The following is a 19,324-nucleotide window of genomic DNA, read 5'->3' as shown; positions in this document are numbered from 1 at the left end:
TTGGATTCTCAGGCGGTTTTGATTGGATTCTCAGGCGGTTTTGATTGGATTCTCAGGCGGTTTTGATTGGATTCTCAGGCGGTTTTGATTGGATTCTCAGGCGGTTTTGATTGGATTCTCAGGCGGTTTTGATTTGGATTCTCAGGCGGTTTTGATTGGATTCTCAGGCGGCTTTGATTGGATTCTCAGGCGGCTTTGATTGGATTCTCAGGCGGCTTTGATTGGATTCTCAGGCGGCTTTGATTGGATTCTCAGGCGGCTTTGATTGGATTCTCAGGCGGCTTTTGATTGGATTCTCAGGCGGCTTTGATTGGATTCTCAGCGGCTTTGATTGGATTCTCAGGCGGCTTTGATTGGATTCTCAGGCGGCTTTGATTGGGATTCTCAGGCGGCTTTGATTGGATTCTCAGGCGGCTTTGATTGGATTCTCAGGCGGCTTTGATTGGATTCTCAGGCGGCTTTTGATTGGATTCTCAGGCGGCTTTGATTGGATTCTCAGGCGGTTTTGATTGGATTCTCAGGCGGTTTTGATTGGATTCTCAGGCGGTTTTGATTGGATTCTCAGGCGGTTTTGATTGGATTCTCAGGCGGTTTTGATTGGATTCTCAGGCGGTTTTGATTGGATTCTCAGGCGGTTTTGATTGGATTCTCAGGCGGTTTTGATTGGATTCTCAGGCGGTTTTGATTGGATTCTCAGGCGGTTTTGATTGGATTCTCAGGCGGTTTTGATTGGATTCTCTGGCGGGTTTTGATTGGATTTCTCAGGCGGTTTTGATTGGATTCTCAGGCGTTTTGATTGATTCTCAGGCGGTTTTGATTGGATTCTCAGCGGTTTGATTGGATTCTCAGGCGGTTTTGATTGGATTCTCAGGCGGTTTTGATTGGGATTCTCAGGCGGTTTTGATTGGATTTCTCAGGCGGTTTTGATTGGATTCTCAGGCGGTTTTGATTGGATTCTCAGGCGGTTTGATTGGATTCTCAGGCGGTTTTGATTGGATTCTCAGGCGGTTTTGATTGGATTCTCAGGCGGTTTTGATTGGATTCTCAGGCGGTTTTGATTGGATTCTCAGGCGGTTTTGATTGGATTCTCAGGCGGCTTTGATTGGATTCTCAGGCGGCTTTGATTGGATTCTCAGGCGGCTTTGATTGGATTCTCAGGCGGCTTTGATTGGATTCTCAGGCGGCTTTGATTGGATTCTCAGGCGGTTTGATTGGATTCTCAGGCGGTTTGATTGGATTCCTCAGGCGGCTTTGATTGGATTCTCAGGCGGTTTTGATTGGATTCTCAGGCGGTTTTGATTGGATTCTCAGGCGGTTTTGATTGGATTCTCAGGCGGTTTTGATTGGATTCTCAGGCGGTTTTGATTGGATTCTCAGGCGGTTTTGATTGGATTCTCAGGCGGTTTTGATTGGATTCTCAGGCGGTTTTGATTGGATTCTCAGGCGGTTTTGATTGGATTCCAAGGCGGTTTGATTGGATTCTCAGGCGGTTTTGATTGGATTCTCAGGCGGTTTTGATTGGATCTCAGGCGGTTTTGATTGGATTCTCAGGCGGTTTTGATTGGATTCTCAGGCGGTTTTGATTGGATTCTCAGCGGGTTTTGATTGGATTCTCAGGCGGTTTTGATTGGATTCTCAGGCGGTTTTGATTGGATTTCTCAGGCGGTTTTGATTGGATTCTCAGGCGGTTTTGATTGGATTCTCAGGCGGTTTTGATTGGATTCTCAGGCGGTTTTGATTGGATTCTCAGGCCGGTTTTGATTGGATTCTCAGGCGGTTTTGATTGATTCTCAGGCGGTTTTGATTTGGATTCTCAGGCGGTTTTGATTGGATTTCTCAGGCGGTTTTGATTGGATTCTCAGGCGGTTTTGATTGGATTCTCAGGCGGGTTTTGATCGGATTCTCAGGCGGTTTTGATTGGATTCTCAGGCGGTTTTGATTGGATTCTCAGGCGGTTTTGATTGGATTCTCTGGGGTTTTGATTGGATTCTCAGGCGGTTTTGATTGGATTCTCAGGCGGTTTTGATTGGATTCTCAGGCGGTTTTGATTGGATAATCAGGCGGTTTTGATTGGATTCTCAGGCGGTTTTGATTGGATTCTCAGGCGGTTTTGATTGGATTCTCAGGCGGTTTTGATTGGATTCTCAGGCGGTTTTGATTGGATTCTCAGGCGGTTTTGATAGGATTCTCAGGCGGTTTTGATTGGATTCTCAGGCGGTTTTGATTGGATTCCCAGGCGGTTTTGATTGGATTCCCAGGCGGTTTTGATTGGATTCTCAGGCGGTTTTGATTGGATTCTCAGGCGGTTTTGATTGGATTCTCAGGCGGTTTTGATTGGATTCTCAGGCGGTTTTGATTGGATTCTCAGGCGGTTTTGATTGGATTCTCAGGCGGTTTTGATTGGATTCTCAGGCGGTTTTGATTGGATTCTCAGGCGGTTTTGATTGGATTCTCAGGCGGGTTTGATTGGATTCTCAGGCGGTTTTGATTGGATTCTCAGGCGGTTTTGATTGGATTCTCAGGCGGTTTTGATTGGATTCTCAGGCGGTTTTGATTGGATTCTCAGGCGGTTTTGATTGGATTCTCAGGCGGTTTTGATTGGATTCTCAGGCGGTTTTGATTGGATTCTCAGGCGGTTTTGATTGGATTCTCAGGCGGTTTTGATTGGATTCTCAGGCGGTTTTGATTGGATTCTCAGGCGGTTTTGATTGGATTCTCAGGCGGTTTTGATTGGATTCTCAGGCGGTTTTGATTGGATTCTCAGGCGGTTTTGATTGGATTCTCAGGCGGTTTTGATTGGATTCTCAGGGGGTTTTGATTGGATTCTCAGGCGGTTTTGATTGGATTCTCAGGCGGTTTTGATTGGATTCTCAGGCGGTTTTGATTGGATTCTCAGGCGGTTTTGATTGGATTCTCAGGCGGTTTTGATTGGATTCTCAGGCGGTTTTGATTGGATTCTCAGGCGGTTTTGATTGGATTCTCAGGCGGTTTTGATTGGATTCTCAGGCGGTTTTGATTGGATTCTCAGGCGGTTTTGATTGGATTCTCAGGCGGTTTTGATTGGATTCTCAGGCGGTTTTGATTGGATTCTCAGGCGGTTTTGATTGGATTCTAAGGCGGTTTTGATTGGATTCTCAGGCGGTTTTGATTGGATTCTCAGGCGGTTTTGATTGGATTCTCAGGCGGTTTTGATTGGATTCTCAGGCGGTTTTGATTGGATTCTCAGGCGGTTTTGATTGGATTCTCAGGCGGTTTTGATTGGATTCTCAGGCGGTTTTGATTGGATTCTCAGGCGGTTTTGATTGGATTCTCAGGCGGTTTTGATTGGATTCTCAGGCGGTTTTGATTGGATTCTCAGGCGGTTTTGATTGGATTCTCAGGCGGTTTTGATTGGATTCTCAGGCGGTTTTGATTGGATTCTCAGGCGGTTTTGATTGGATTCTCAGGCGGTTTTGATTGGATTCTCAGGCGGTTTTGATTGGATTCTCAGGCGGTTTTGATTGGATTCTCAGGCGGTTTTGATTGGATTCTCAGGCGGTTTTGATTGGATTCTCAGGCGGTTTTGATTGGATTCTCAGGCGGTTTTGATTGGATTCTCAGGCGGTTTTGATTGGATTCTCAGGCGGTTTTGATTGGATTCTCAGGCGGTTTTGATTGGATTCTCAGGCGGTTTTGATTGGATTCTCAGGCGGTTTTGATTGGATTCTCAGGCGGTTTTGATTGGATTCTCAGGCGGTTTTGATTGGATTCTCAGGCGGTTTTGATTGGATTCTCAGGCGGTTTTGATTGGATTCTCAGGCGGTTTTGATTGGATTCTCAGGCGGTTTTGATTGGATTCTCAGGCGGTTTTGATTGGATTCTCAGGCGGTTTTGATTGGATTCTCAGGCGGTTTTGATTGGATTCTCAGGCGGTTTTGATTGGATTCTCAGGCGGTTTTGATTGGATTCTCAGGCGGTTTTGATTGGATTCTCAGGCGGTTTTGATTGGATTCTCAGGCGGTTTTGATTGGATTCTCAGGCGGTTTTGATTGGATTCTCAGGCGGTTTTGATTGGATTCTCAGGCGGTTTTGATTGGATTCTCAGGCGGTTTTGATTGGATTCTCAGGCGGTTTTGATTGGATTCTCAGGCGGTTTTGATTGGATTCTCAGGCGGTTTTGATTGGATTCTCAGGCGGTTTTGATTGGATTCTCAGGCGGTTTTGATTGGATTCTCAGGCGGTTTTGATTGGATTCTCAGGCGGTTTTGATTGGATTCTCAGGCGGTTTTGATTGGATTCTCAGGCGGTTTTGATTGGATTCTCAGGCGGTTTTGATTGGATTCTCAGGCGGTTTTGATTGGATTCTCAGGCGGCTTTGATTGGATTCTCAGGGGGTTTTGATTGGATTCTCAGGCGGCTTTGATTGGATTCTCAGGCGGTTTTGATTGGATTCTCAGGCGGTTTTGATTGGATTCTCAGGCGGTTTTGATTGGATTCTCAGGCGGTTTTGATTGGATTCTCAGGCGGTTTTGATTGGATTCTCAGGCGGTTTTGATTGGATTCTCAGGCGGTTTTGATTGGATTCTCAGGCGGTTTTGATTGGATTCTCAGGCGGTTTTGATTGGATTCTCAGGCGGTTTTGATTGGATTCTCAGGCGGTTTTGATTGGATTCTCAGGCGGTTTTGATTGGATTCTCAGGCGGTTTTGATTGGATTCTCAGGCGGTTTTGATTGGATTCTCAGGCGGTTTTGATTGGATTCTCAGGCGGTTTTGATTGGATTCTCTGGCGGTTTTGATTGGATTCTCTGGCGGTTTTGATTGGATTCTCTGGCGGTTTTGATTGGATTCTCAGGCGGTTTTGATTGGATTCTCAGGCGGTTTTGATTGGATTCTCAGGCGGTTTTGATTGGATTCTCAGGCGGTTTTGATTGGATTCTCAGGCGGTTTTGATTGGATTCTCTGGCGGTTTTGATTGGATTCTCAGGCGGTTTTGATTGGATTCTCAGGCGGTTTTGATTGGATTCTCAGGCGGTTTTGATTGGATTCTCAGGCGGTTTTGATTGGATTCTCAGGCGGTTTTGATTGGATTCTCAGGCGGTTTTGATTGGATTCTCAGGCGGTTTTGATTGGATTCTCAGGCGGTTTTGATTGGATTCTCAGGCGGTTTTGATTGGATTCTCAGGCGGTTTTGATTGGATTCTCAGGCGGTTTTGATTGGATTCTCAGGCGGTTTTGATTGGATTCTCAGGCGGTTTTGATTGGATTCTCAGGCGGTTTTGATTGGATTCTCAGGCGGTTTTGATTGGATTCTCAGGCGGTTTTGATTGGATTCTCAGGCGGTTTTGATTGGATTCTCAGGCGGCTTTGATTGGATTCTCAGGCGGCTTTGATTGGATTCTCAGGCGGTTTTGATTGGATTCTCAGGCGGTTTTGATTGGATTCTCAGGCGGTTTTGATTGGATTCTCAGGCGGTTTTGATTGGATTCTCAGGCGGTTTTGATTGGATTCTCAGGCGGTTTTGATTGGATTCTCAGGCGGTTTTGATTGGATTCTCAGGCGGTTTTGATTGGATTCTCAGGCGGTTTTGATTGGATTCTCAGGCGGTTTTGATTGGATTCTCAGGCGGTTTTGATTGGATTCTCAGGCGGTTTTGATTGGATTCTCAGGCGGTTTTGATTGGATTCTCAGGCGGTTTTGATTGGATTCTCAGGCGGTTTTGATTGGATTCTCAGGCGGTTTTGATTGGATTCTCAGGCGGTTTTGATTGGATTCTCAGGCGGTTTTGATTGGATTCTCAGGCGGTTTTGATTGGATTCTCAGGCGGTTTTGATTGGATTCTCAGGCGGTTTTGATTGGATTCTCAGGCGGTTTTGATTGGATTCTCAGGCGGTTTTGATTGGATTCTCAGGCGGTTTTGATTGGATTCTCAGGCGGTTTTGATTGGATTCTCAGGCGGTTTTGATTGGATTCTCAGGCGGTTTTGATTGGATTCTCAGGCGGTTTTGATTGGATTCTCAGGCGGTTTTGATTGGATTCTCAGGCGGTTTTGATTGGATTCTCAGGCGGTTTTGATTGGATTCTCAGGCGGTTTTGATTGGATTCTCAGGCGGCTTTGATTGGATTCTCAGGCGGCTTTGATTGGATTCTCAGGCGGCTTTGATTGGATTCTCAGGCGGTTTTGATTGGATTCTCAGGCGGTTTTGATTGGATTCTCAGGCGGTTTTGATTGGATTCTCAGGCGGTTTTGATTGGATTCTCAGGCGGTTTTGATTGGATTCTCAGGCGGTTTTGATTGGATTCTCAGGCGGTTTTGATTGGATTCTCAGGCGGTTTTGATTGGATTCTCAGGCGGTTTTGATTGGATTCTCAGGCGGTTTTGATTGGATTCTCAGGCGGTTTTGATTGGATTCTCAGGCGGTTTTGATTGGATTCTCAGGCGGTTTTGATTGGATTCTCAGGCGGTTTTGATTGGATTCTCAGGCGGTTTTGATTGGATTCTCAGGCGGTTTTGATTGGATTCTCAGGCGGTTTTGATTGGATTCTCAGGCGGTTTTGATTGGATTCTCAGGCGGTTTTGATTGGATTCTCAGGCGGTTTTGATTGGATTCTCAGGCGGTTTTGATTGGATTCTCAGGCGGTTTTGATTGGATTCTCAGGCGGTTTTGATTGGATTCTCAGGCGGTTTTGATTGGATTCTCAGGCGGTTTTGATTGGATTCTCAGGCGGTTTTGATTGGATTCTCAGGCGGTTTTGATTGGATTCTCAGGCGGTTTTGATTGGATTCTCAGGCGGTTTTGATTGGATTCTCAGGCGGTTTTGATTGGATTCTCAGGCGGTTTTGATTGGATTCTCAGGCGGTTTTGATTGGATTCTCAGGCGGTTTTGATTGGATTCTCAGGCGGTTTTGATTGGATTCTCAGGCGGTTTTGATTGGATTCTCAGGCGGTTTTGATTGGATTCTCAGGCGGTTTTGATTGGATTCGTTTTGATTGCGTCAGGCGGTTTTGATTGGATTCTCAGGCGGCTTTGATTGGATTCTCAGGGCGGCTTTGATTGGATTCTCAGGCGGCTTTGATTGGATTCTCAGGCGGTTTTGATTGGATTCTCAGGCGGTTTTGATTGGATTCTCAGGCGGTTTTGATTGGATTCTCAGGCGGTTTTGATTGGATTCTCAGGCGGTTTTGATTGGATTCTCAGGCGGTTTTGATTGGATTCTCAGGCGGTTTTGATTGGATTCTCAGGCGGTTTTGATTGGATTCTCAGGCGGTTTTGATTGGATTCTCAGGCGGTTTTGATTGGATTCTCAGGCGGTTTTGATTGGATTCTCAGGCGGTTTTGATTGGATTCTCAGGCGGTTTTGATTGGATTCTCTGGCGGTTTTGATTGGATTCTCAGGCGGTTTTGATTGGATTCTCAGGCGGTTTTGATTGGATTCTCAGGCGGTTTTGATTGGATTCTCAGGCGGTTTTGATTGGATTCTCAGGCGGTTTTGATTGGATTCTCAGGCGGTTTTGATTGGATTCTCAGGCGGTTTTGATTGGATTCTCAGGCGGTTTTGATTGGATTCTCAGGCGGTTTTGATTGGATTCTCAGGCGGTTTTGATTGGATTCTCAGGCGGTTTTGATTGGATTCTCAGGCTGTTGGCGGTTTTGATTGGATTCTCAGGCGGTTTTGATTGGATTCTCAGGCGGTTTTGATTGGATTCTCAGGCGGTTTTGATTGGATTCTCAGGCGGTTTTGATTGGATTCTCAGGCGGTTTTGATTGGATTCTCAGGCGGTTTTGATTGGATTCTCAGGCGGTTTTGATTGGATTCTCAGGCGGTTTTGATTGGATTCTCAGGCGGCTTTGATTGGATTCTCAGGCGGTTTTGATTGGATTCTCAGGCGGTTTGATTGGATTCTCAGGCGGCTTTTGATTGGATTCTCAGGCGGCTTTGATTGGATTCTCAGGCGGCTTTGATTGGATTCTCAGGCGGTTTTGATTGGATTCTCAGGCGGTTTTGATTGGATTCTCAGGCGGTTTTGATTGGATTCTCAGGCGGTTTTGATTGGATTCTCAGGCGGTTTTGATTGGATTCTCAGGCGGTTTTGATTGGATTCTCAGGCGGTTTTGATTGGATTCTCAGGCGGTTTTGATTGGATTCTCAGGCGGTTTTGATTGGATTCTCAGGCGGTTTTGATTGGATTCTCAGGCGGTTTTGATTGGATTCTCAGGCGGTTTTGATTGGATTCTCAGGCGGTTTTGATTGGATTCTCAGGCGGTTTTGATTGGATTCTCTGGCGGTTTTGATTGGATTCTCAGGCGGTTTTGATTGGATTCTCAGGCGGTTTTGATTGGATTCTCAGGCGGTTTTGATTGGATTCTCAGGCGGTTTTGATTGGATTCTCAGGCGGTTTTGATTGGATTCTCAGGCGGTTTTGATTGGATTCTCAGGCGGTTTTGATTGGATTCTCAGGCGGTTTTGATTGGATTCTCAGGCGGTTTTGATTGGATTCTCAGGCGGTTTTGATTGGATTCTCAGGCGGTTTTGATTGGATTCTCAGGCGGTTTTGATTGGATTCTCAGGCGGTTTTGATTGGATTCTCAGGCGGTTTTGATTGGATTCTCAGGCGGCTTTGATTGGATTCTCAGGCGGCTTTGATTGGATTCTCAGGCGGCTTTGATTGGATTCTCAGGCGGCTTTGATTGGATTCTCAGGCGGCTTTGATTGGATTCTCAGGCGGCTTTGATTGGATTCTCAGGCGGCTTTGATTGGATTCTCAGGCGGTTTTGATTGGATTCTCAGGCGGTTTTGATTGGATTCTCAGGCGGTTTTGATTGGATTCTCAGGTGGTTTTGATTGGATTCTCAGGCGGTTTTGATTGGATTCTCAGGCGGTTTTGATTGGATTCTCAGGCGGTTTTGATTGGATTCTCAGGCGGTTTTGATTGGATTCTCAGGCGGTTTTGATTGGATTCTCAGGCGGTTTTGATTGGATTCTCAGGCGGTTTTGATTGGATTCTCAGGCGGTTTTGATTGGATTCTCAGGCGGTTTTGATTGGATTCTCAGGCGGTTTTGATTGGATTCTCAGGCGGTTTTGATAGGATTCTCAGGCGGTTTTGATTGGATTCTCAGGCGGTTTTGATTGGATTCCCAGGCGGTTTTGATTGGATTCCCAGGCGGTTTTGATTGGATTCTCAGGCGGTTTTGATTGGATTCTCAGGCGGTTTTGATTGGATTCTCAGGCGGTTTTGATTGGATTCTCAGGCGGTTTTGATTGGATTCTCAGGCGGTTTTGATTGGATTCTCAGGCGGTTTTGATTGGATTCTCAGGCGGTTTTGATTGGATTCTCAGGCGGTTTTGATTGGATTCTCAGGCGGGTTTGATTGGATTCTCAGGCGGTTTTGATTGGATTCTCAGGCGGTTTTGATTGGATTCTCAGGCGGTTTTGATTGGATTCTCAGGCGGTTTTGATTGGATTCTCAGGCGGTTTTGATTGGATTCTCAGGCGGTTTTGATTGGATTCTCAGGCGGTTTTGATTGGATTCTCAGGCGGTTTTGATTGGATTCTCAGGCGGTTTTGATTGGATTCTCAGGCGGTTTTGATTGGATTCTCAGGCGGTTTTGATTGGATTCTCAGGCGGTTTTGATTGGATTCTCAGGCGGTTTTGATTGGATTCTCAGGCGGTTTTGATTGGATTCTCAGGCGGTTTTGATTGGATTCTCAGGCGGTTTTGATTGGATTCTCAGGCGGTTTTGATTGGATTCTCAGGCGGTTTTGATTGGATTCTCAGGCGGTTTTGATTGGATTCTCAGGCGGTTTTGATTGGATTCTCAGGCGGTTTTGATTGGATTCTCAGGCGGTTTTGATTGGATTCTCAGGCGGTTTTGATTGGATTCTCAGGCGGTTTTGATTGGATTCTCAGGCGGTTTTGATTGGATTCTCAGGCGGTTTTGATTGGATTCTCAGGCGGTTTTGATTGGATTCTCAGGCGGTTTTGATTGGATTCTCAGGCGGTTTTGATTGGATTCTCAGGCGGTTTTGATTGGATTCTCAGGCGGTTTTGATTGGATTCTCAGGCGGTTTTGATTGGATTCTCAGGCGGTTTTGATTGGATTCTCAGGCGGTTTTGATTGGATTCTCAGGCGGTTTTGATTGGATTCTCAGGCGGTTTTGATTGGATTCTCAGGCGGTTTTGATTGGATTCTCAGGCGGTTTTGATTGGATTCTCAGGCGGTTTTGATTGGATTCTCAGGCGGTTTTGATTGGATTCTCAGGCGGTTTTGATTGGATTCTCAGGCGGTTTTGATTGGATTCTCAGGCGGTTTTGATTGGATTCTCAGGCGGTTTTGATTGGATTCTCAGGCGGTTTTGATTGGATTCTCAGGCGGTTTTGATTGGATTCTCAGGCGGTTTTGATTGGATTCTCAGGCGGTTTTGATTGGATTCTCAGGCGGTTTTGATTGGATTCTCAGGCGGTTTTGATTGGATTCTCAGGCGGTTTTGATTGGATTCTCAGGCGGTTTTGATTGGATTCTCAGGCGGTTTTGATTGGATTCTCAGGCGGTTTTGATTGGATTCTCAGGCGGTTTTGATTGGATTCTCAGGCGGTTTTGATTGGATTCTCAGGCGGTTTTGATTGGATTCTCAGGCGGTTTTGATTGGATTCTCAGGCGGTTTTGATTGGATTCTCAGGCGGTTTTGATTGGATTCTCAGGCGGTTTTGATTGGATTCTCAGGCGGTTTTGATTGGATTCTCAGGCGGTTTTGATTGGATTCTCAGGCGGTTTTGATTGGATTCTCAGGCGGTTTTGATTGGATTCTCAGGCGGTTTTGATTGGATTCTCAGGCGGTTTTGATTGGATTCTCAGGCGGTTTTGATTGGATTCTCAGGCGGTTTTGATTGGATTCTCAGACGGCTTTGATTGGATTCTCAGGCGGCTTTGATTGGATTCTCAGGCGGCTTTGATTGGATTCTCAGGCGGTTTTGATTGGATTCTCAGGCGGTTTTGATTGGATTCTCAGGCGGTTTTGATTGGATTCTCAGGCGGTTTTGATTGGATTCTCAGGCGGTTTTGATTGGATTCTCAGGCGGTTTTGATTGGATTCTCAGGCGGTTTTGATTGGATTCTCAGGCGGTTTTGATTGGATTCTCAGGCGGTTTTGATTGGATTCTCAGGCGGTTTTGATTGGATTCTCAGGCGGTTTTGATTGGATTCTCAGGCGGTTTTGATTGGATTCTCAGGCGGTTTTGATTGGATTCTCAGGCGGTTTTGATTGGATTCTCAGGCGGTTTTGATTGGATTCTCAGGCGGTTTTGATTGGATTCTCAGGCGGTTTTGATTGGATTCTCAGGCGGTTTTGATTGGATTCTCAGGCGGTTTTGATTGGATTCTCAGGCGGTTTTGATTGGATTCTCAGGCGGTTTTGATTGGATTCTCAGGCGGTTTTGATTGGATTCTCAGGCGGTTTTGATTGGATTCTCAGGCGGTTTTGATTGGATTCTCAGGCGGTTTTGATTGGATTCTCAGGCGGTTTTGATTGGATTCTCAGGCGGTTTTGATTGGATTCTCAGGCGGTTTTGATTGGATTCTCAGGCGGTTTTGATTGGATTCTCAGGCGGTTTTGATTGGATTCTCAGGCGGCTTTGATTGGATTCTCAGGCGGCTTTGATTGGATTCTCAGGCGGCTTTGATTGGATTCTCAGGCGGCTTTGATTGGATTCTCAGGCGGTTTTGATTGGATTCTCAGGCGGTTTTGATTGGATTCTCAGGCGGTTTTGATTGGATTCTCAGGCGGTTTTGATTGGATTCTCAGGCGGTTTTGATTGGATTCTCAGGCGGTTTTGATTGGATTCTCAGGCGGTTTTGATTGGATTCTCAGGCGGTTTTGATTGGATTCTCAGGCGGTTTTGATTGGATTCTCAGGCGGTTTTGATTGGATTCTCAGGCGGTTTTGATTGGATTCTCAGGCGGTTTTGATTGGATTCTCAGGCGGTTTTGATTGGATTCTCAGGCGGTTTTGATTGGATTCTCAGGCGGTTTTGATTGGATTCTCAGGCGGTTTTGATTGGATTCTCAGGCGGTTTTGATTGGATTCTCAGGCGGTTTTGATTGGATTCTCAGGCGGTTTTGATTGGATTCTCAGGCGGTTTTGATTGGATTCTCAGGCGGCTTTGATTGGATTCTCAGGCGGTTTTGATTGGATTCTCAGGCGGCTTTGATTGGATTCTCAGGCGGCTTTGATTGGATTCTCAGGCGGCTTTGATTGGATTCTCAGGCGGTTTTGATTGGATTCTCAGGCGGTTTTGATTGGATTCTCAGGCGGTTTTGATTGGATTCTCAGGCGGTTTTGATTGGATTCTCAGGCGGTTTTGATTGGATTCTCAGGCGGTTTTGATTGGATTCTCAGGCGGTTTTGATTGGATTCTCAGGCGGTTTTGATTGGATTCTCAGGCGGTTTTGATTGGATTCTCAGGCGGTTTTGATTGGATTCTCAGGCGGTTTTGATTGGATTCTCAGGCGGTTTTGATTGGATTCTCAGGCGGTTTTGATTGGATTCTCTGGCGGTTTTGATTGGATTCTCAGGCGGTTTTGATTGGATTCTCAGGCGGTTTTGATTGGATTCTCAGGCGGTTTTGATTGGATTCTCAGGCGGTTTTGATTGGATTCTCAGGCGGTTTTGATTGGATTCTCAGGCGGTTTTGATTGGATTCTCAGGCGGTTTTGATTGGATTCTCAGGCGGTTTTGATTGGATTCTCAGGCGGTTTTGATTGGATTCTCAGGCGGTTTTGATTGGATTCTCAGGCGGTTTTGATTGGATTCTCAGGCGGTTTTGATTGGATTCTCAGGCGGTTTTGATTGGATTCTCAGGCGGTTTTGATTGGATTCTCAGGCGGTTTTGATTGGATTCTCAGGCGGTTTTGATTGGATTCTCAGGCGGTTTTGATTGGATTCTCAGGCGGTTTTGATTGGATTCTCAGGCGGTTTTGATTGGATTCTCAGGCGGCTTTGATTGGATTCTCAGGCGGTTTTGATTGGATTCTCAGGCGGCTTTGATTGGATTCTCAGGCGGCTTTGATTGGATTCTCAGGCGGCTTTGATTGGATTCTCAGGCGGTTTTGATTGGATTCTCAGGCGGTTTTGATTGGATTCTCAGGCGGTTTTGATTGGATTCTCAGGCGGTTTTGATTGGATTCTCAGGCGGTTTTGATTGGATTCTCAGGCGGTTTTGATTGGATTCTCAGGCGGTTTTGATTGGATTCTCAGGCGGTTTTGATTGGATTCTCAGGCGGTTTTGATTGGATTCTCTGGCGGTTTTGATTGGATTCTCAGGCGGTTTTGATTGGATTCTCAGGCGGTTTTGATTGGATTCTCAGGCGGTTTTGATTGGATTCTCAGGCGGTTTTGATTGGATTCTCAGGCGGTTTTGATTGGATTCTCTGGCGGTTTTGATTGGATTCTCAGGCGGTTTTGATTGGATTCTCAGGCGGTTTTGATTGGATTCTCAGGCGGTTTTGATTGGATTCTCAGGCGGTTTTGATTGGATTCTCAGGCGGTTTTGATTGGATTCTCAGGCGGTTTTGATTGGATTCTCAGGCGGTTTTGATTGGATTCTCAGGCGGTTTTGATTGGATTCTCAGGCGGTTTTGATTGGATTCTCAGGCGGTTTTGATTGGATTCTCAGGCGGTTTTGATTGGATTCTCAGGCGGTTTTGATTGGATTCTCAGGCGGTTTTGATTGGATTCTCAGGCGGTTTTGATTGGATTCTCAGGCGGTTTTGATTGGATTCTCAGGCGGTTTTGATTGGATTCTCAGGCGGTTTTGATTGGATTCTCAGGCGGTTTTGATTGGATTCTCAGGCGGTTTTGATTGGATTCTCAGGCGGTTTTGATTGGATTCTCAGGCGGTTTTGATTGGATTCTCAGGCGGTTTTGATTGGATTCTCAGGCGGTTTTGATTGGATTCTCAGGCGGTTTTGATTGGATTCTCAGGCGGTTTTGATTGGATTCTCAGGCGGTTTTGATTGGATTCTCAGGCGGTTTTGATTGGATTCTCAGGCGGTTTTGATTGGATTCTCAGGCGGTTTTGATTGGATTCTCAGGCGGTTTTGATTGGATTCTCAGGCGGTTTTGATTGGATTCTCAGGCGGTTTTGATTGGATTCTCAGGCGGTTTTGATTGGATTCTCAGGCGGTTTTGATTGGATTCTCAGGCGGCTTTGATTGGATTCTCAGGCGGTTTTGATTGGATTCTCAGGCGGCTTTGATTGGATTCTCAGGCGGCTTTGATTGGATTCTCAGGCGGCTTTGATTGGATTCTCAGGCGGTTTTGATTGGATTCTCAGGCGGTTTTGATTGGATTCTCAGGCGGTTTTGATTGGATTCTCAGGCGGTTTTGATTGGATTCTCAGGCGGTTTTGATTGGATTCTCAGGCGGTTTTGATTGGATTCTCAGGCGGTTTTGATTGGATTCTCAGGCGGTTTTGATTGGATTCTCAGGCGGTTTTGATTGGATTCTCAGGCGGTTTTGATTGGATTCTCAGGCGGTTTTGATTGGATTCTCAGGCGGTTTTGATTGGATTCTCAGGCGGTTTTGATTGGATTCTCTGGCGGTTTTGATTGGATTCTCAGGCGGTTTTGATTGGATTCTCAGGCGGTTTTGATTGGATTCTCAGGCGGTTTTGATTGGATTCTCAGGCGGTTTTGATTGGATTCTCAGGCGGTTTTGATTGGATTCTCAGGCGGTTTTGATTGGATTCTCAGGCGGTTTTGATTGGATTCTCAGGCGGTTTTGATTGGATTCTCAGGCGGTTTTGATTGGATTCTCAGGCGGTTTTGATTGGATTCTCAGGCGGTTTTGATTGGATTCTCAGGCGGTTTTGATTGGATTCTCAGGCGGTTTTGATTGGATTCTCAGGCGGTTTTGATTGGATTCTCAGGCGGTTTTGATTGGATTCTCAGGCGGTTTTGATTGGATTCTCAGGCGGTTTTGATTGGATTCTCAGGCGGTTTTGATTGGATTCTCAGGCGGTTTTGATTGGATTCTCAGGCGGTTTTGATTGGATTCTCAGGCGGCTTTGATTGGATTCTCAGGCGGTTTTGATTGGATTCTCAGGCGGCTTTGATTGGATTCTCAGGCGGCTTTGATTGGATTCTCAGGCGGCTTTGATTGGATTCTCAGGCGGTTTTGATTGGATTCTCAGGCGGTTTTGATTGGATTCTCAGGCGGTTTTGATTGGATTCTCAGGCGGTTTTGATTGGATTCTCAGGCGGTTTTGATTGGATTCTCAGGCGGTTTTGATTGGATTCTCAGGCGGTTTTGATTGGATTCTCAGGCGGTTTTGATTGGATTCTCAGGCGGTTTTGATTGGATTCTCTGGCGGTTTTGATTGGATTCTCAGGCGGTTTTGATTGGATTCTCAGGCGGTTTTGATTGGATTCTCAGGCGGTTTTGATTGGATTCTCAGGCGGTTTTGATTGGATTCTCAGGCGGTTTTGATTGGATTCTCTGGCGGTTTTGATTGGATTCTCAGGCGGTTTTGATTGGATTCTCAGGCGGTTTTGATTGGATTCTCAGGCGGTTTTGATTGGATTCTCAGGCGGTTTTGATTGGATTCTCAGGCGGTTTTGATTGGATTCTCAGGCGGTTTTGATTGGATTCTCAGGCGGTTTTGATTGGATTCTCAGGCGGTTTTGATTGGATTCTCAGGCGGTTTTGATTGGATTCTCAGGCGGTTTTGATTGGATTCTCAGGCGGTTTTGATTGGATTCTCAGGCGGTTTTGATTGGATTCTCAGGCGGTTTTGATTGGATTCTCAGGCGGTTTTGATTGGATTCTCAGGCGGCTTTGATTGGATTCTCAGGCGGCTTTGATTGGATTCTCAGGCGGCTTTGATTGGATTCTCAGGCGGCTTTGATTGGATTCTCAGGCGGCTTTGATTGGATTCTCAGGCGGCTTTGATTGGATTCTCAGGCGGTTTTGATTGGATTCTCAGGCGGTTTTGATTGGATTCTCAGGCGGTTTTGATTGGATTCTCAGGCGGTTTTGATTGGATTCTCAGGCGGTTTTGATTGGATTCTCAGGCGGTTTTGATTGGATTCTCAGGCGGTTTTGATTGGATTCTCAGGCGGTTTTGATTGGATTCTCAGGCGGTTTTGATTGGATTCTCAGGCGGTTTTGATTGGATTCTCAGGCGGTTTTGATTGGATTCTCAGGCGGTTTTGATTGGATTCTCAGTCGGTTTTGATTGGATTCTCAGGCGGTTTTGATTGGATTCTCAGGCGGTTTTGATTGGATTCTCAGGCGGTTTTGATTGGATTCTCAGGCGGTTTTGATTGGATTCTCAGGCGGTTTTGATTGGATTCTCAGGCGGTTTTGATTGGATTCTCAGGCGGTTTTGATTGGATTCTCAGGCGGTTTTGATTGGATTCTCAGGCGGTTTTGATTGGATTCTCAGGCGGTTTTGATTGGATTCTCAGGCGGTTTTGATTGGATTCTCAGGCGGTTTTGATTGGATTCTCAGGCGGTTTTGATTGGATTCTCAGGCGGTTTTGATTGGATTCTCAGGCGGTTTTGATTGGATTCTCAGGCGGTTTTGATTGGATTCTCAGGCGGTTTTGATTGGATTCTCAGGCGGTTTTGATTGGATTCTCAGGCGGTTTTGATTGGATTCTCAGGCGGTTTTGATTGGATTCTCAGGCGGTTTTGATTGGATTCTCAGGCGGTTTTGATTGGATTCTCAGGCGGTTTTGATTGGATTCTCAGGCGGTTTTGATTGGATTCTCAGGCGGTTTTGATTGGATTCTCAGGCGGTTTTGATTGGATTCTCAGGCGGTTTTGATTGGATTCTCAGGCGGTTTTGATTGGATTCTCTGGCGGTTTTGATTGGATTCTCAGGCGGTTTTGATTGGATTCTCAGGTGGTTTTGATTGGATTCTCAGGCGGTTTTGATTGGATTCTCAGGCGGTTTTGATTGGATTCTCAGGCGGTTTTGATTGGATTCTCTGGCGGTTTTGATTGGATTCTCAGGCGGTTTTGATTGGATTCTCAGGCGGTTTTGATTGGATTCTCAGGCGGTTTTGATTGGATTCTCAGGCGGTTTTGATTGGATTCTCAGGCGGTTTTGATTGGATTCTCAGGCGGTTTTGATTGGATTCTCAGGCGGTTTTGATTGGATTCTCAGGCGGTTTTGATTGGATTCTCAGGCGGTTTTGATTGGATTCTCAGGCGGTTTTGATTGGATTCTCAGGCGGTTTTGATTGGATTCTCAGGCGGTTTTGATTGGATTCTCAGGCGGTTTTGATTGGATTCTCAGGCGGTTTTGATTGGATTCTCAGGCGGTTTTGATTGGATTCTCAGGCGGCTTTGATTGGATTCTCAGGCGGCTTTGATTGGATTCTCAGGCGGCTTTGATTGGATTCTCAGGCGGCTTTGATTGGATTCTCAGGCGGCTTTGATTGGATTCTCAGGCGGTTTTGATTGGATTCTCAGGCGGTTTTGATTGGATTCTCAGGCGGTTTTGATTGGATTCTCAGGCGGTTTTGATTGGATTCTCAGGCGGTTTTGATTGGATTCTCAGGCGGTTTTGATTGGATTCTCTGGCGGTTTTGATTGGATTCTCAGGCGGTTTTGATTGGATTCTCAGGCGGTTTTGATTGGATTCTCAGGCGGTTTTGATTGGATTCTCAGGCGGTTTTGATTGGATTCTCAGGCGGTTTTGATTGGATTCTCAGGCGGTTTTGATTGGATTCTCAGGCGGTTTTGATTGGATTCTCAGGCGGTTTTGATTGGATTCTCAGGCGGTTTTGATTGGATTCTCAGGCGGTTTTGATTGGATTCTCAGGCGGTTTTGATTGGATTCTCAGGCGGCTTTGATTGGATTCTCAGGCGGCTTTGATTGGATTCTCAGGCGGCTTTGATTGGATTCTCAGGCGGCTTTGATTGGATTCTCAGGCGGCTTTGATTGGATTCTCAGGCGGCTTTGATTGGATTCTCAGGCGGCTTTGATTGGATTCTCAGGCGGTTTTGATTGGATTCTCATGCGGTTTTGATTGGATTCTCAGGCGGTTTTGATTGGATTCTCAGGCGGTTTTGATTGGATTCTCAGGCGGTTTTGATTGGATTCTCAGGCGGTTTTGATTGGATTCTCAGGCGGTTTTGATTGGATTCTCAGGCGGTTTTGATTGGATTCTCAGGCGGTTTTGATTGGATTCTCAGGCGGTTTTGATTGGATTCTCAGGCGGTTTTGATTGGATTCTCAGGCGGTTTTGATTGGATTCTCAGGCGGTTTTGATTGGATTCTCAGGCGGTTTTGATTGGATTCTCAGGCGGTTTTGATTGGATTCTCAGGCGGTTTTGATTGGATTCTCAGGCGGTTTTGATTGGATTCTCAGGCGGTTTTGATTGGATTCTCAGGCGGTTTTGATTGGATTCTCAGGCGGTTTTGATTGGATTCTCAGGCGGTTTTGATTGGATTCTCAGGCGGTTTTGATTGGATTCTCAGGCGGTTTTGATTGGATTCTCAGGCGGTTTTGATTGGATTCTCAGGCGGTTTTGATTGGATTCTCAGGCGGTTTTGATTGGATTCTCAGGCGGTTTTGATTGGATTCTCAGGCGGTTTTGATTGGATTCTCAGGCGGTTTTGATTGGATTCTCAGGCGGTTTTGATTGGATTCTCAGGCGGTTTTGATTGGATTCTCAGGCGGTTTTGATTGGATTCTCAGGCGGTTTTGATTGGATTCTCAGGCGGTTTTGATTGGATTCTCAGGCGGTTTTGATTGGATTCTCAGGCGGTTTTGATTGGATTCTCAGGCGGTTTTGATTGGATTCTCAGGCGGTTTTGATTGGATTCTCAGGCGGTTTTGATTGGATTCTCAGGCGGTTTGATTGGATTCTCAGGCGGTTTTGATTGGATTCTCAGGCGGTTTTGATTGGATTCTCAGGCGGTTTTGATTGGATTCTCAGGCGGTTTTGATTGGATTCTCAGGCGGTTTTGATTGGATTCTCAGGCGGTTTTGATTGGATTCTCAGGCGGTTTTGATTGGATTCTCAGGCGGTTTTGATTGGATTCTCAGGCGGTTTTGATTGGATTCTCAGGCGGTTTTGATTGGATTCTCAGGCGGTTTTGATTGGATTCTCAGGCGGTTTTGATTGGATTCTCAGGCGGTTTTGATTGGATTCTCAGGCGGTTTTGATTGGATTCTCAGGCGGTTTTGATTGGATTCTCAGGCGGTTTTGATTGGATTCTCAGGCGGTTTTGATTGGATTCTCAGGCGGTTTTGATTGGAGTCTCAGGCGGTTTTGATTGGATTCTCAGGCGGTTTTGATTGGATTCTCAGGCGGTTTTGATTGGATTCT

This window comes from Petromyzon marinus, chromosome 77, assembly GCF_048934315.1.
Source record: "Petromyzon marinus isolate PM22_M1 ecotype Great Lakes invasive population chromosome 77, UKy_Petmar_22M1.pri1.0, whole genome shotgun sequence".
NCBI lineage: Eukaryota > Metazoa > Chordata > Hyperoartia > Petromyzontiformes > Petromyzontidae > Petromyzon > Petromyzon marinus.
Note: the sequence above shows the minus strand (reverse complement) of the source record.